Genomic DNA, 18,851 nt, shown 5'->3' with positions numbered 1-18,851 from the left:
ATTAATAACAACGAGTACATCTATCCAGCTGAACAAAGATGCAGAGAAACGCAGTATGCTATTTGGTACATGCTTGGTTTTCTGAACTCAGTAAGAACAGGATACTATCCTTTCGTAAAATAGACACTACACAAGTGAAACCTGTGTTCTGGTGTATAAACTGTCCAGCTGAAATCTTCTTTTATCTACATGTAGAGCTATCCCCAATGACTTTTCTAGACAAGTTAATGCTCCTGCAACCGCTGCAAATACACTAAAGACAATGGCAAGCAATGCATCTGTCCCTATTGCAAATGCTAACTATGATGGACCAACTGCACTAGCGTCACTCTTCGATGAGTTGCCTGATGACTAGCTTGACTCACTGTTATTGTTATTGTTTGGGCCACCAAATGAAGTACTCTCACCATCAATGAGTACTTTGGAATTGCAACCACTTCCTGGTCCATCTAATGTGTGAGCTAATGACAACAAGCATGCATGGGCTGGTTTTCTCCACGACCACATGTATGGTGTTTGTAAACCTGGTGACGATTATATATCCTCAGACAGGGATTGAAAAGCAACGTATGATACAACCAGATACTTACACAGGAATCTAAACTACCACAGAGACTTTGTTGGGAAGCTGAAGATTTTCAACAGACTGTTTTATTACTGCTTTTACATTTTTAAAGATGCATAATTTGTATTGGCATATTCAGCCTCATTCCTCGTCTTTTTAATCGGCAAAAGGCACCCCTCTTAACTAACATAATAGTGTTAGGATAATGTATTTTATAATGCCTTTCATATATTCCATTGTTTGATGTTTTATTGTTTGAAACATGCAAGGCTTAAGAAATGAATTCATGCATAGATTATTGCATTCGTTCTTGCTATTGTATGTAATCAGACTTCTATGAAGTTACATTTATGTGTACTTATTTTATGCTTTATATGTCAGGTATTAGAAGATTATTTTAAAAACAGAATCTAACATCTCATTGTTCTGAAAGCAGGGATTTCCCTATCAATTAGATAAATTCCTAAATATCACTCTACACATATGACATCACAAGTCAGAAGTACAAGCCTGGCATGACGTCAAGACCATAAAGTCTGAATATTTTGAGAAGCAGTGACTCTATTTTCTCTAATTTTTGCAGAATCATCAACATGTCTGCTTTGACATGTGTTGTCTATCCTTATCTTTCCAAGAACCCTTGAAAGTATCAAGTCACGCAGACAATGACATTGATAAGACACCTGATGCAACATCAGTCTGGAACAAGTGCCTTGTTATCTCTATTTCAAGGTCAAACAAGAACATATCCAAACAGTGAAGTCTGAATTGTCGTATTTTTATCTTATTTGTTTATAAGAATGCCTCTAAGACTAGCATCTTGATACACATTGGGTATGCCAAGCATTCCTAAGGTAAGGATAGAAATTCATCCTAGATAAGATTTTTTCTATAAAGTGCCTGACGCTTGACCACTTATCAGGGAAGGTTCTTTGCCCCAGATTGTTATGCAAGAGACTGCCAGGGATGGTCTTGACTGCCAGAGATGCTGCTGCATCGCACTTCCTACTAAAAGCTGACATTGAGCCCAAGTCAGAGAGGAGAGGAACTGATATGACGTGTGTTAAGTTTTTGAAGGGAACACAGCCTCTCTGACTGTTGACAGCTACAATGCTTTGCTGTAAATAGGTATGGAGTACACTGATTCTCCCTTAGAAACTCTAGATGCAAGTAATACTACTCATGCTCTCCTAGTGTAGTGCACAGAAGTAGGATTTTAGTGTCTTAGGTTTTTATTACATTTTAACTATAGTAGAATGGTTCATTTTGTACTTGTTGTTCGCAGCATTCATATGTGCACCTATAATGATATTTTGTGTAGTTATTTTAAATGTACTAAGCAACAGGTTCAGACTGTTGAAATAAAATACTTCTAGTTAAAGTTTCCTTTTTCTAGTGCAGTTTGTGTGTGTGAAATTTGAGAGAACGAAATAGGGTTTTTCCAATCATCAAGGCATCCCTGGATCCCTGTTTAGGGACTGTTAGTAACCCAAAAGCATTGACACCACTTCAACAATATATTGGGTGGTGTTCTGTGGGTCTACATTAACCAGGCTTTTATATTGAAGCGTTGAACAAAGTTATCTTGTTTCACCCATGGGTGTGAAAACAAACCTTGTGGAGCTGAGCCAAAGTCTAAATTTATGCAACAGTTTCCTAAACTGTGAGGGGTAGTTTGTCCTTCATTATAAGATGAGGGTGTTTGACTCACAGCATGAGGCATGGTTGGTCAGGTAGTGAGGTTTGGTTAGCTTCTCATACTGAACCAATTCGTGACTTGCCCCCACCCTCATTTTGAGAGATACTGGGTGTTCCAAACAGCCAGAGGCTCTAATGAGGAGGTTGGGACCAAAGGCCTGTGATTTTATTGCCCCTTATTGTGAGGACTGGGTTGGCCCTGGTTGTGAGCAGACTGGTGAGTGTTCCCTTTATGAACGTTGTTGGCCCCCACATTTGAGTACTCAGAATTGTTTTGTTCCACACTCTAAAACTGTAAAGACTTTTTGGAACTTTAACGTGTGCGGACGGCTGATTGGTCTATCGTTGAGAGTTGAAGGGCGGTTGGTCTCACAGCGTGAAGACAGACAGTTTAGTTAGCCTCAACAATCTACGGACCCCCTTTCGAAACTCAGCGCCTGACTGTTAGGCCGGAGCGGGCCGTTTCACGACGCTCCCTTGCCTCTGGGGCTCTCTGCGGGTCGGACGGAGGTCTTGTCAGACGGTGCCCGAGGTTTCTGCTGAGGCTCGTCACTTGAGCGAGGGCGGGCCGGGCGCGCGCCGTGTGTGCGCGGGCGGGGGAGCAGGGGGAGGAGGCGCGCAGCAGCCTAAGATGGCGACCACCGCAGTCCCTCCTGCAGCTCCCGCGCCTCTGCAGTCCGGCGGCGGCCGCGGCAGCGCTTTGCGGGCTCCCATGTGAGCGCGGCACGGTGAGTAGGGCCTTACCCGAGGAGCGGCATTGCTGCGGGAAGGGCTGGGGGCTTGGGGCGCAAGAGCGGGGCTTTGCCGCAGAGCGGGGGGAATTTTTTTGCATCCCGCATTCCTGAGCACTGGGGCCCCTCCCTCCCGGGCCGAACGTAAGGACCGTGCTTGCCTTCTGCAGGTATGACACTTATTTCTAAGGGTAGTGATTTCGGCCCCGCATCACACTAAAGAAAGGTGCCCCGTGAATCGCCACCCCAATGCTCATTCCGAAGGACAGAAAATGTCAGTTTTTGGAGATGCTTGACCCGGTTCATCCCTCGGCTAACTCTCCGCTTCCTCCTTGCTGAAATGGAGTCCCACCTGGGTAGCTCTTATGCCCACAACAACTGGTCCATTTAAATTGATTATGTGTACTCCTGTAGTATCCCCTCGGCCTGCAATAGATGTTTAAATGACAAGTGCTCCGTCTCGGACCCCTCCCCTAAGTTGTACAAGAGATCCATTTGTCACCGTCACCTGCCACCATCCCATATCAACAATAGTTAATTATTAGATTTCTGTAACCATTTCGAGATGCCTGCGGTTTATACCTCCCTTGTTTTTCGGGAATAGTTCATTTTACGGTAGTTACCGTTATTTCAACGCACTGTGAAAGACACCCCCTCCCGGAAGCTCGTTTTACCCACTTCGTTCTTCTGTCAGAGGGGAATCGCTGGCTCATCACTCCCCTCCCCCCCTGCTGGAAAGAGAAAAAACGACCGAAGAGTCACAGAGTCCCCTCCCCCTGCCTGGAAGGTAGTCCCCTCACTGCCACCCCGTTGATCAGAGATAGGATCGAGCTCCCCCATTATACAGTCAGTCCCCACCCCGCAGGAGAGAATGCTAGTTGTGCCTTGTGATGCTATCGTGGATACCTCTGCTGTGAATTGCCAGAGGATGGGCAAGTGCTGGAGCCGCCCTCCACTTTCCCACAGCACGTGTCCCCGGGAAAGGCCCCTCCATGGATCGTGGTGATTGGGTTGGAACACATTCACTAGGCAGGACTCATCTCCCCCTTGATCACTGTCACCCCACACCATTATTACACAGAACAAATGATCTATAAAAGATAATCACCACTTCTGGTACAAATAATGGTTGAATTCTAGCAAATGACCTCGTAATTGAAAATGCGTTGATCTGTGGTAGGCCCCTCGGCTTGTTTAAACTAGAATTGGTCTAAAGAGGATACATAATACCCCACGTTGATACTAGCTACTCTATTTAAAATTACACCTTCAGCTCTTGTATACGTTGTTAGTTGATTGCCATATATTTTTGCTAGCTCATTCTGATTTAAATAGCTGCTAACCCAGAGCACACTTCTTACTCATTTTCCTCGAGATACATTGCATTTTGAGCAGATATCTTTGGCATCAGTTTCGTTGGAAATAATAGCTGATTTTATTTTACACTTATCCCACATCCCGTGCTTCTGATAACACTTCATCTGCGGCGACATATAGCGCCGCTCCCAGTATATGATTTTGAGAGGTAATTCATTTATCTCCCCTCACTGAAAGTGCCAGTTCATCTGGTCTATTCAGTGACCTTTATTTACGGTAACGTCAGATCTATATCAGATAAGCGTCATTTCTACGCAGTAACGCATGTCACCCACACCTTTTATTTCTAAGAGCTGATCTCGGTTTGGAATTTCTCTCCCTTAATGTTTATAACAGTTTATTTACGGTGATCATAAGCAAAAGCCCCGCCCTCTTAAAATAGTGTTTAGTTTACACCAATACCCCTGTCGCCCCTCCTCGCACCGAGAGGATGTCCCCAGAGAGCAGCCATCAAGGGGTGGGGGTGGCAGGCTCCGTGCACTCCCAGCTCCCCCTGCCACAGGCCTGTTTGGAGGAGGCTCCGCTGCGGGCGTGGTAGGTGTTCTGCTTCAGACTCGTGTTGGCTTCTATATTCCCCCCCATCTCTTATTTTCTAGGGTGGTGTCTTGTTGGTCGGGGGAAGAGGGGGGGAGGAAGAGGGTGGCGGCGGAAACCCATATGCTTGGAAGGCATGTACGAGCGGCTAGTGATAGTTGAGGGTGGTGATATTTCAGTTGCTGGCTGTGCCGCGAGCCACTTTTTTTTTCCATTGCTCATCGTAAGAGACTGGGGATGTCCAGGCTGTGAGGGCGGTGTGTCACTTGCTCTGCTGGCCGGATTATCATCCGAGGAATGTGTCGGTTTTGCTGTCTGGAAAGGGCCTGATTGAGGGGGCATTTCACTTGCGCTCCAATTACAGGCGGTGACCTGGGTGATTGTTGTATTGACACTTGCAGTGCCCTCCTACCAAGGAATGCAAGGGAAGTGTGCTCCTCACGGGCAGTGCCCGGCTGTCAGTGGTGGCCAGGGTAAGGGTTATGCATCAATCGTGGCTCTTTGCTGCTAATTATGGGTAGGGTGAATGTGGTATGTCCCATGATGTGCTCTGCGGCCGGGATGCCCAGAGTGAGGGTGTATTGTCACACACTGTGACGTTGATTGCCAGGCTAGTGTTGTATGGCAAGGGTGGCCATTGCTAATGCTGTATTTTCACTGGCTTGGCTGCCAGGCTGGCTATGATGATGGTTATCACTCGTGCAGGATGGCGTAGGTAAGGTCTGTATTGGCACTTCCCGTTTTTTGGCCTGAATGGCCAGACGGAGGACTATAAACGAGCGTCTGTGATATGTTAGCATGAATGGCGGCGCAGAGGCCATTGTATCACTTGGTGTCCCCGTTTGCCACAGATGACCAAGGTGAATGTTGCATGCCATTTCCTGTGCCCTGTTTGCTCGCCTCTGGCTCGCGCATTAAAAGGATGTTCGGATTGGAGGGGTGTGTGTGTGTGTGTGTGTGTGTGTGTATATGTATATATATATATATATATATATATATATATATATGTATATGTCGCTTGCTGTGCCCTGTGTGTCTGCATAGGTTGGGAAAGCCCAGCGCCAGGGTACGCACTCACATTGTCACTTGTGTGAGCAGTCTGTGGTCTCTTGTAAGGCTTGCACATACTCGAATGCCAGGCCTTTTGGCCCTTGCGTTTTGGCTGGTCCAAGGAGAGATGCATTTGATACTTGCTGTGCTCTGCTGAATGGGGGAGGCTGTGAGGAGGCGTGCCCGTCTTTCGCTCTCCAGTGTGTTGAGCGGATTCTTTCCTATATACTGCAGTATTTTTTGCAGCGGGAACTCGTGGCCGAGGCGCCGCGCACCAGGCACTGGAGAGCAGCGCCGGGACCGGGTCCTCAAACCTCTTCCCGCTCACTTTAACTCTAGACAGCCGCCAGAAAGAACGTTAGATCCCGTTGACTGTTTTTGTGGAGAAGGCGAGTGTAGTTACAATGTTGAGGAAATAATTTTATTGAAATATTCTCCCTTTTGAAGCGTTTAAACTTCAAGGCAAGCAGTTGCCGCTCACTCTATGAGTAATGTAACACAATATTTTATAGGAAGCATACGGCTTTTTAAAATGCTGTTTTTCAACATCATCGCAACCGAGTTTCTATGTTGTACTGTCCGTGGTCCTGAAAGCCGCAGCTTGTCGATGTCCGGTTTTGTTTGTGGTTAGTTTTCTCGAACTTGTTTTACGGTCTGGGGTTTGCGACTCAACATCCAGTTCACCATTATGTATACACATTTCGGTCTATGTCTCAACCACTGCAGTGCTGAATAGACAGCGCACCTTAATGTTTGTAAGAGCTCATGCCCACCTCTCATTGTGGTGCTGAGTGGACAGCGCGCCTCAATACGCACATGCCCTCCTTTGCGGGGTATTATATTGATATTGTGTGAGTAAATAAACAGCGCTCATTAATATGTAAATGTCAGCACTAACCACATTCTATGCTGGTATCTTTGTTGTTGATTGGACAACACACGATAAGGTCCTATCTTGACGTCACTAGTGGTGTTGCGTGATTAGGACACCGTGTGTATATTTCAGCCCCACCAGGTGCTATATTGAGGTATTTCACTGTGATGGCGAGTAGACCGCATGCCTTTATATGTACGTAGCATCTGTCAGCACCTTACCTTGTAGTGCTGAGCTGACAGTGCCCCATAATGTGTACCCGTCTACTACTGGAAGGGGCCACATTGCCCCAGCTGTCCTGGAAGTACTGAACTGAGCTTACCATTGTAAATACATTTCAGCTTCCGTCTGCCTCTTTTGGAAAAACACTTTTTGTTTGGAAAAATGTGTAAGCCTGACTTATGTCCTTCCTCAGGTGAATGTATTATTTCCAGCTGAAGGCATGTGGGACGTTGAAAACCTATGTATTGGGAACTGTTGGCATAGTGTTTACAACGAGTGCAGCGAATCATGTCAAGATATGGCGTAACACAATATCCAACCATTGTTTGAACACCGATCTGAAATTCACCACCCACTCGCACATGGAACTGCCTAGTGGAAAACTCACGTTTTTGGCGTACTTGCTTGCGATACGCATTTATTAAAAACCAGCCTCCGCAGAGAAAGCGGTCTGATATTTGCTATTGACATATATTGATACATCTTTTGGATACAGCTTGTTTTTTCTATTTTTAAATACAGTGGTGTTCGCAATGATGAGATTAGAAGTCTTTTATGAGTTTTTGTGCTCATCGGGTAGATTGCACTGCATTTTATATCAGAGCAAATGATTATGTCTTTAGCATACATCAGTATTTGCTACAAAGGTATGGACTGCAGACACATCTAGAAGGTAATATCTATTCCTAAACAAACGTTTGGCTTGTGGATTTGTATAGTTGTCTGGCGGATAAACCTGTCTAGGCCCAGTCATTGTCCATGTTCCCTTCTTCCTCCGAACTATGTATCTGCACCGCAGTTTGAACTGATATGAAATCATTTTATTTTGACTATTTGTTAGAGTGCAGTTGAAACAATTGTAGAAGTTAATCCCAGGTTATGTTATTGTCTTAAAAAAGGTTACTGTGACACCAGGGCCTCTTGTCATTATCACGCTGTATTTGTCTGCATACCTTACACTGTTTATTTTGTCTGATGTGCCAAGAGTTCGTAAACTTTTGAAAATAAAATATAATTTTTTTCACACATCATAGTGCAGAAATCTTTATTTTCTTTTAATTTGTTGTTGCACGGATCCTGTTGCCTTCAGTTTATTTTGTGTTGACTGCTGACCACTGTTCTGATGTGGTTTAAGTGCTGCTTCTGTCGAGTGCTGGATGCAGATTTCGAGCGCAGTCTCCATGCGTACATGACTTCCACTCAGTATCGATTGCCTTTTTGCTGAGGTAGCTGAAATGGTCACCGGAATAAGAAAATAAAACGTAATCAATAGACCATATTTTTGTACGGTATTTCAAAGAAAAGGCCGGGCCCGATAATATAAGCCAATAGGGATGTAAAATTAACATTTAGTTCGGGAACAGTGTCCACACTTTGCAACTATTGATAAATTCCTAGAAGAAACAAAACAGACATTCACTTGCTGGATGAAAACCCACTTTGCCACTAAGTAAATACATCGCTTCCCCGATCATTCCTAGGTAGCATAGTCTACAGTTTGCCACTCACTCCTTCTCTCTTTAAATTAGTGAAAAGTAATTAAAGGGCGTGGGCTTTTTTTTTTTAAACCAAAAGGAGAGTATTGTTTGTTGAACTAAATGCCGAAGTGGAAGGGAAAACGAGTGGCAAGTGGGAAATCTTTTACTAATACCTTATATTGCAAGCAGGTATATTGGCTTGGTACTTTGTTTACAAAAAATATGTTGGTTTGTTATTCATCCTAGCGGTGATTTTTATTTTTTTTAAGACGACTTCATACTCACCGAACACATGGATGAGTTAAGTAGATCATTGAGGACACCACTGCCTGCCAGGCGGGGTTAACTCTCTGGAACAGTGGGGTTGAACCTCACGGCCTGAAAAACTCTTCGTGCTGTACCGCGATAATTTTTCTCTCTATGTGACCGTCGGTGCTCAGAAGTTATTTGAATGAACCTGGCATGTTACTGGAGTTTAGTACTGAAATAAACCGCAACCTATTTTTCTTATGCTGGCCACTGTTATTGTATGTCCACATTTAATATTTTCGGTATCTGAATATAATCTTCAATTCACCTTATTTGACAACTGTGACTGCAGAATTCTAGATGGTCTATAACACGTATGCTCAACACAAGTCTATTACAGTTAAAACCGCTTTTATCATCCAAACACATTTAAAGACAACGTGTTTATATGATTGGTGTTGCCTCCATTTTCATTTTTTTTGTCCTCTGTTGAAAATAGTTAGACAGTGCTTCAACCACTTTTTATGGTAACAGAGTTTCTGCTGTGAGAGCTCTCGTGGCTTACTTTTCCAGCTCGTTTTTTTTTTTTAAATCCAGTTAATGCAAATTGAAATTGGAAATTCAGTACTTTATTGCACCTTGGACCCTTTTAGGCATTACGCTGTGTCACCATTAAGTCCTAGTTCTAGCAAAAGTGGGTTCATATGACCTATGACTCCTCTCAATGGTCATTCTACTTAGACATATTTTGCATAGGAAACTTGACAGTTCACAACGTTGACAAACAGGGAATTCTAACAGACGAAAATTTCTATAAAAAATCAGATGCTGAAGGCATCCTTACTACAAGAAACATATCTTAGAGATCTTACTTTAGCTGTTTTTTTTTTTTTCTTCTGCAAATGTCTGTCTTGGCAACAGTGTTAGTTCACTGCCAGTGTTGTGTATTGTTTCGTTGTAACAGCAATAATGGTTGAGAGCCTTGAAGCGTCTCTTGTCTCCTAACACTTGACCGCTTCGAAATTAGAGCCAGTGCCAGCTGCATTACTGAGGGTATATGAATGTCCAAAATACAGTTACTGGTCACAAGTTCTCCAGGATACCATACAGGAGTGCATATATATATACTTTCAGAATACATGCATATTGCAATTTACTGGAAGATACAAAGTTTACTGTTTGTAATCCCTTTTTCAGGAGCAGAGTGCTCAGTTAAAATTTAGTTTGAAAAGATTTTTTTTAGATAAGACAATATCTCAAATGCATCACATTTTATCATAGACACATTATCTCTTACCTCACTTAACATTGCCCCCCATCTCCTTGTAGCTCCCTGTCAACCCACAGTTCCCGCTTAGTTTGAAAAAAAAGAACGTGAGAAGCTTTTCCCTTTTCCTCTCCTATGAATTATTTAAGTGCAAGTTTCTCACTAGTAGGGATCAAACACTCGCATTTACTGTGGTCCTGTTGTATGCATTCTGTGTGTGTGAGATGATCGATCAGTGGTTGAAATGTTGCTTGAATCTTTTTACGTTGTTGAGTTAGGTCATACATTCACTTCTCCATAGCTATCCCCATCCACAGTTTAGAGTACAATTTAAACAGCAATGGGGATTTTGTTACTTACGATACAAGGCTTCATTGTTTAGCTGCTGTTAACGGTTAGTATCCTTTGTGACTTGGTCATGCGTGTTGCCCTCCTGCTTGTAGTCCAAGTAAGACTACATCTAGAGTATCATGTGTAGGAAAATACTCTTTTTGTTAATTTTGTCGAGCATCTGTTCACAGATTCCTCTGTGTGGTACTTCCTCACCAGAAATGCAAGACAGATTTTTTTTTGGATCACCACATCACCAACAAGCATCTTTATGACTGAACTGTACCTTTTTTAGGCACTGTGGTGTAAGGTACCAATTATATATTAAATAAATTATAATGTGGTTCCTTGTCTAGAACACATTTGTGGGTGGTGACTATATTTCATCATACGTTGTCCAATTCTTTTTAATTTATGCTTCTCTGTAGAGTTTGTTGTAGGGTCAGGAATAAAGGAACAACGCTCAGTTTGGCAACTAATATGAGCATTTATGAATAACGTCCGGGAGGGCAGCACAGCTCTGTGACTGAAACCGCACTTAACTTTATCAGTTCAGACAGCCCTTTTTATACATTTACGACACCTTGAATGCGTCTTATCACTTGTCATGCATTTTGATTTAAGCGCCTGCTTGGTACATTGTATCTCTACCTACGTTAGCATGAAGCCACATTTCTCGTGAGAAAGCATCTAATTATGCATTTACAGAAAAGCGAAGGTTACATATCTGTCATGAGCACATTTGTTAATAAACCGCAATGTCTTTTATCTCACGTTCTGAAGGATATCAGTACTTTCTTCTTTGACTAACTCCAGACTTGGAACCATGTCTGTCTGGCCTCCCTTGCACAGCTGCTGGCCTTCAAGCATCAAAGCTTATCATTTTCCCTTTCTCAACCCACCGTGGTGTGTCCTTCCCTTGTGAACGTGGATTGGAATGTGCGCTCTCCCTGTGTGTATGTTATCACGTTATGACTCAAGCTTTCTATGGCCTTCTACTTGCAGCTGCATTATGAATAAATGTTTCTGCTTGTCCTTGTCTTGCCTCCATGCTTCCTGTCCTGAGCTCTCTATTTGGATGCCATAAGCATTCTGGGCCTGTATTCTTCTCTGATCATGTACGACCTTGCACATCTTCCTCCTAATTCGTGCATTAGCAAAAATGGGCCTTCTCCTTTTCCTATATTTTCAGTAACATTCCCCCCTTTAGTTGAACTTTCAACTACTTCTTCACCTTCCCTGCTACATACATTCATTAGTGTATATATGTTGTCCTCGGCCTCCTGTACTTTCCTGGCTATCCTAATAGTGAACATCCCACCCAGCTTCTAGCTAACTCTCTTGCAGAATCCTACCACTATTTGAAAGATACAAAACATCAATAAGATCACCACAAGTATCGGGAATAACCCCTTAACCAGGATGGCATCCATACAAACCACCCTGAGAATCATTCGTCGGGGACAGCCCCCTCGTCTGCCATCTTCTTCCGTAAGTTATGTAGAGTCTGTTTGGCCTCCGTTATTGTTCCGTTGTCTGCATCATTGGCTGGCACGTATGTGCACCAGGCAGTTCGGATTTTGGCATAGACCCCACCCTCCATGGCCGTCATCAAGTCTAGCACATACCTATGTTGCATAAGCATCACACTCACAGTCCGCATCTCTTCCTTGACTGCATTGAACCAATCTTCAGTTGCATTACTAGTCTTCATCAATTCCCATCGGGTTATTTGCAGCCAGCGGGCAGTAGCCTTTGCTCGGACAAAGGGAAAGATGCTTCCGAAGAACAATTGGGCATCATTAAACAACCTGTGCTCTTGTGGAACGTCTTCCCCAGGTTGTAGTACCCATATAATCTGCATATCTCTTCCTCCGGTGGTGCAGCAAGATCGTTGGACGGCTCATGGGATGATCATGTAACTCTGAGATGTCCACCCCTGGAATCACCAGGGAGGGGATGTGCACGGTCACTAAGGAACAAAGACCTCTGCATCCGGAAGGAAGTCGCGAGTACAAGCATTCTCTGCATTGCCGAAAGTAGTCCATCAGACTGGAGGTGCCCCATTGCATGTCAGCATTGTACTTTGTGATGATGCAATTGATGTTTCTCCCTACCGGGACTGTTCCATTCCCTCTGAAACATAAAAAGAAAACAATTGGTGTTCTACCTGCTCGAAGAGTGGATGGTGTTTCTACCCAAGATAATCTAGATATGTTTTTGTCCCATATAGCCTGACACTTCTGCTGTGTACTATTGTCACTGATTTTCCCATCCATAAAGAGAGAGCTCTACATCCAAAGGTTGCATCGTGGTACCACTGACCATGGACGTATACTGATCCATTTACTCTGAAATATGGACTCTCCTGACAATCTTGGGACATAGGTGTGGCTGAATAGTTTTTACAGAAAAGTGTAGATCGTGATATTCCCAGGAATCCCTGCTCTAATATTCTGTTTTTCCATTTTTTACTCTTGTACTTCATTACCCCTGTCTCAGCCATTTTTTCTAACTTCACTATTAACTCCTTGCGATCCGTCAGGACATTTGTTATATCGGCTAACTCCTCCTCATATTGTGTGGTGTTTACTAGGAACGCTCCCTGCCTTATCTGTAAGGGTTGGATCCGTGCTCTCATTCTGCAAAGGTACAAATGTAATAAGCATTGAGTAATATTTGGAGATACCTCTTTTGATGAGTGCAGCCTGTCTGTGTCACTAGCATGCAGAATCAGGGAACAAACAAAACATGATTCATTAGTAGTCTGCATGCCTATCTCTGTCATGTGCTGATACCATACGTTGTCTAGTAAGCTAACATGAATATTGTGGGATACATTTTCATACTTATATACTTCTCTCTGCAAGCGCTTAGTATACTGACACATTTCCATTAGTGGACTAAAATGCGATTGAAAGGTAATTGCTAACATAACAAAACATGAACAGAAAAACAAAATCGAAATACATAACTGTCCACCATCAGTGTCTAATAGGAGCTCCGCTGGCCTTTTTAGGAAGGACGCAGTCCTTCGTTTTTGTCTTTGTCCACCTCTAAAAGTTCCTCTGAAGCTGGTGATGTATGACATGAAGCTGGGGATAATCGAACGTCTGACAGGTGTATCCATGGCTTTTTGCCCCCCACCTTCACCGCTGTGGGGGTGCTGTGAGTGACTGAGTTGGGGCCCTCGAATTTGCTGTCTCTCCATCATTGTACAAAATTGCGGATGTACACTTGCTGGCCCACGGAAATTGGACTGGTCTGCTGGGCTGCCGTGGTGCACTTCTCCTGTCTTGCCACCTGTTTAGAGAAGAACTTGACTGACTTCAATAACTGAGATAAATAACTACTCATCTCCTGTCCTAAGACCTCAGCTGTCTTATGAGCATCTGTCCTCTATCGAGCTATTGTTAAAGGAGTTGGCATGGGCCGCACTGTTACTATCTGGTGAGGGGTCAAGTGATGGTCACTCCCTGGTTGGTTCCTGAGGGCATATAAGGCTAGGGGAAGGCAATACAGCAAGTTCTTCTGCATTGTGACACATAATTTACTAATTTTGTTCTTTAACAGGCCGTTACGGCATTCCACTATACCATTACTTTGGGAATGATAAACCGATGATGATTTATGTTTTATTCCTAAAGAGGTGCAGATGTGCTAAAACATTGCATTAACAAAATTAGTACCGTTATCTGAGGGGATTGCTTCTGCGATTCCCCACCTAGGTATAACCTCTCTTATCAAAAAGTTGGCTGCTGCTTTGGCATCATTATGCACACATGCTCCTGCCTCGATCCACCTTGAAAAGGGGCAGACCACCATGATAAGGTATCTGTAATTATTACTTCTCTCAATCATGTCAACAAAATCTATATGTAAATTTTTAAATGGGCCTGTCGGATGTGGTATTGTTGAGGTAATTACTTTTAGTGTGGGCCTAGGGCTGTATTGTTGGCATGCTGCGCATTCTGCAATACACATCCTAATCATTTCAGATAATTGTGGAATGAACCAGTCTGTCTGGAACGCAGCAAGAAGATATTCCTTGGCAGTGTGTGCAGGGAGGTGTAGTTGATCTAGGGCTGTATACAGCAGGGCTTCTGGCATCACTGGCTTACCTGTGCTTTCTTACCTATAGATAAAATCTATTGGTGACTGTATACACCCTCGCTGCTCCCATAGTTCCCTTTCATGAGGTAGTGCTTGTTCTTGCAATTCGCGTAAATGTAATCGTGCTGTCTCAGTGTATGGGGGTGGTAACTCGGTAGCACTCTGTTGTCTGCTTGTCATCATCCCTAACGTGTGTTCATCCTGTTCACTATAACTTGGAGATGTTTTAGCTGCTTCTTTTGCTGCCCAGTCTGCCAAGGCATTTCCCCTGGAGACAAGGTCTTGCTGATCGGTGTGTGCTGCACATTTTATAACTGCTTCCTTAGATGGCAGAGTTAAAGCCTTTATCAATTGCGCCAATAGATCTTTATGCATTACAGGGGATCCATCAGATTTGAGAAATCCCCTCCTTTCCCACCGGTGAATGATAGAATGAACGGTGGTGGTGACATATGCTGAATCTGAATAAATGGTAACCTCTAGTCCTTCAGTGTGTTGCAGCGCTTCAATAATAGCTACTAATTCTGCAGCTTGTGCTGAAAAATGGGATGGAAGCGGTACTAGATTCACTATCTGTAAGGTGTCAGAGGATCCCTGTTGTTCGGCTTTTACAACAGCTGCTCCTGAGTGCCTAATCCCAGTCTCCTGATCTATAAAAGAAGACTCATCGACGAACAGCAGCATGCTCCCAGGGATGGGGTCTTCTCTTATCCCACTCTCTTTCTCTGGGGTGTAAGTGGCACAGTCATGTACTTGTTCATCATCAGAAACTGGGTGTGCAAAGAATGTTGCTGGTTTAACTGTGTGACACCGTACCACTTGCAAGGATGGTATTGACAGTATTACTTCATATCCAGATACCCCCTGAGTTGTAAGGGTTCTCTTGCTCTTTTGCAAGATAGCAAATACCGCATGCTCTACATACAGTGTTAAAGGTGATCCCATCACTATGGTGGTGCTCTTTTGAACTGCAAAAGCTGCTGTAGCCAGAGCTTGCTCACATGGATAGTGCCCTTTCATGACAGGATCTAGCAGCCCACTGTAGTAGGCAATTGGTTTGTGTCCCATAGATGTCTTTTGAGTTAGTACTGCTGTCATCGTTGTTCCATTACAATGACAGAAGAGGTAGAAATGTTTATTATAATCAGGTGTACCTAACTCTGGAGCATTTGTTATTGCTCTCTTTAGCTCCAGGAAGGCTGTCTCCCTTCATCGGTCCAGTCTACTTTGTTTGCGTTTGTGTGGGACTCTTTTAAAGCAGTGAGAAGTGGTGCGGTCAGAGTGGTGTAGTCAAATACCCACTGTCTCACATAATTGCAGAGTCCTAGAAACTTCTACATTTGCTTTGTGTTTGTGGGCTTAGACATGTTCCTAATACTCTCTACTTTGTCTGGTGTCACCCTCCTCCCATCTTTAGATATTATCTGTCCCAAGTAGTGGACCTCTGTCTGCACATACTGTAATTTGTGTTTGTCCACTTTGTAACCTTTTTCGGCAAGCATACAGAGGACACCAATGGTGTCATCTCTACATATGTCTTCAGTGGCACTGCAAACCATGATATCATCTACGTATTGTAACAATGTACTCCTGCAGTTTATGTTTGCTAAATCCTTCTTCACTGTTCTGTTAAAAATACTTGGGGATTCACAGTAGCCCTGTGGCAAACGTCGGTAGCAAAATTTGGGTCTGTCTAAACGTGAATCTAGTCAAATATTGGCTGTCGGAATGCAGTGGAATACTGAAAAACGCATTCTTGAGATCGACCATTGAGAAATAAGTGGCTTCTTTGGGAATGTTTGTTAGTATGACTGATGGGTCAGGTACCACTGGAAATTCTGGTATCACTACATAGTTAAGAGAGCGGAAATCTTGAACCATTCGCCAAGTTCCCTCCTCCCCCCTTGCCTTGCGTATCGGGAAAATCTGAATATTGCACGGTGTCGACCTCTCATATATTACTCCCTGCTCAAGTAATGCTTGTATTGCGGGATAATGCCCACTTCTGCCTCCTTGGACAAGGGGTACTGGTGTTTACTGGGCAGAATTGCTCCAGGTTTCAAGGTAATCTTCACAGACTCAGCCCCTTTGATCAGTCCCACATCATATGGACCCTTTGTCCACAACACCTCTGGGACTTTTGCCAAATCTCTCTCAATTATTGTTGGGTCTTGTGCGTGTCTCGACACTGTTCTGTATTGTAGCTGCATTCTAATATCAATGTCCATCTCAAACACAACTGTCTCAGTTAGTGGGCAATCATCAAATAGTTCTTCATCTGATATATCTCTAAATTTAACCCCAGGATCTGTGAATATTATTGATGCCCACATCTCCTGTCTTCTGTCAGTTGCCAGCAACACAGCATATGTTGATCTTATTTCAAGGGTGGATATTTCCAACATCATTTCAGGTTCTTTAATAGGATCCACAGGCTCATAAGGCCGGAACAGCAGTTCCTTTGGTAACTGCACTGTTTTCCCTTGTAGTGCTGGTGTGTGAGCTATCAAGGCATTTACACCGCTCAAAAAAGCCTGTGTCCACAGGAACTGCTCTGACCTGTTGTCCTAGCTTCTCATGAGCTATGAGGGACAAAATCCTGCTCTGTGTGACACCTGGTGTGTAACATACCATTGACCCATCCTCCAAGAAGGAGATGGTCATATTCAGTTTACTCATTAAATCTCTTCCCAGAAAATTGACTGGTGACTCTGGAGAGTACAGTATTGGTCCTTCAATTTGTTTATCTTCCACAATCATGTTCACTGATTTGGTGAATGGAACCCTGCTCACAGCCCCAGAAAACCCTTATGTGTCCATTGAGTTGCAAGAAAGTGGTAGTGTTCCTTCCTTAATACACGATTTGGTGGCCCCAGTGTCAATTAAAAACCTATAGGGGCGACCTTCTATGGCTACCATCACAGTGGGTTCCTCATCTGACCTGCAGGTTAACGATAGTATTGGACACACAGTGGCTATCTGCGGGCTCTGTCATTGAGTATAATTTTGAGTTGGTGTTCCCCCAAACATTTGGGGTGATGCATGGAAGGGGTTGCCTCCTTGCACTGTTACCCCTCCCGCCTGTACCTGTCCCTGTCCTCCCGTAGGATTGTTGACGCCTTGGGGCCCGCCTTGTGACATTAGCCCTTGAGGTGCAGCCCACTGGGCTTGGGGGCCCTGTGGGGGTCCCTGCATTGCTTGCTGCTGGGGCGCCCATTACATTTGTTGAGGCCTCATCTGCCCCTGTGGGGTATTCCAACCTTGCACTCTCTCATAGTTTTTCCTGGCTCTGCATTCTCTTGCAAAATGGCCCATCTTACCACAATAATAGCATTGTTGTCCTGCCCTATAGCTTCCCTGTCTTCTCCCTTGTGTTGTCCCTTGCTCTCCCGTAAAACTCCTCTGTCCCTTCCTTGTATCACTTGCTGGTTGTCCTCCTGGTGCCTGTACCTGTACTGGCATTGTGACAGACATTGGTGGTGCAATCACAAGTGCCCCTTCTGTATTCGGCTGCTTACGTTTTTGTTGCACCAACTTCACTGTGGCCCTTTCTGCTTGTTCTGTCCTCTTTGTCTTTCTTTTGTTTTCCCTTAAAATAATGTATTATGTGGGCCTGTATTTCGGGCCATGGTTTAGCCTCTATTCCCACCACTTCATCTAAATTTGCTTGTGTATCAGTGGGAACTCTTACATACACTTTAATACATTTATAAAACAAAACTGTGTTTCCTCCTGTGTTTTCACAGTTACATCCTACCTCCTGCACCCATCGTTCCTTCATTCTAGTTATGAATTCTGCAATATCCTCGGTTGGCTTTATACTTTCTGCCATAACGGCTCCAATGTCTGGCCTATCAGGATACGTCCGTTGGAGCGCATCCCAAACATGTTGGTGGACATTGTTAAACGATGACCCATCAAACTGCGTATTTATCAATGTTACTTGAGGGAACCCTGCCCTCACAAAAATTGTTTACTTCAGCTCCAACTAATGAGCTGAGCAGGCTTTTGACATCTCTTAAAGCAAGGTTGACCCCGGCAGTGTGTTTTTCAAAACATCCTATCCATTTCCCTGCACCTTCAGACAGCAAGGTAGAGCTCTTTTTAAATTATTTGTCCATTTGTGGCCATGGTACGTATGTTGGCACTTGTCCTCCCTTAAAATCTAAGGGGCAACTGAGTTATTGGCCGATGGCTTCCTGACCTGAGACTTAACCTTGGATCTGGTCTAGTACTGCATGTCACTTTAGTTGGCTTGTCCATGGCATACTTTTCCCAAACTGCAAGGCATTCTTGCATGTACGGGTAGTTCCAACCTTGGTCACCCCATCCCTGCCATATACAGTCTTCTGCAGTCGTTAAA

At 43.9% G+C, this 18,851-nt stretch overlaps 1 protein-coding gene across 1 annotated transcript in view; it reads left to right on the top strand.

Moving 5' to 3' along the window:
- Positions 1–2,817: 2,817 nt before the first annotated feature.
- SCN8A (sodium voltage-gated channel alpha subunit 8) overlaps positions 2,818–18,851 on the top strand; it is a 554,114-nt gene continuing 538,080 nt past the window's right edge. The window contains exon 1 of the mRNA XM_069230860.1: positions 2,818–2,991. The gene's annotated coding sequence lies outside the window, so the exon portion shown is untranslated. The remainder of the gene's footprint in view (positions 2,992–18,851) is intronic.

This window comes from Pleurodeles waltl, chromosome 4_2, assembly GCF_031143425.1.
Source record: "Pleurodeles waltl isolate 20211129_DDA chromosome 4_2, aPleWal1.hap1.20221129, whole genome shotgun sequence".
Taxonomy (NCBI): domain Eukaryota; kingdom Metazoa; phylum Chordata; class Amphibia; order Caudata; family Salamandridae; genus Pleurodeles; species Pleurodeles waltl.
Note: the sequence above shows the minus strand (reverse complement) of the source record. Positions and strands in the feature narration are given on the sequence as shown.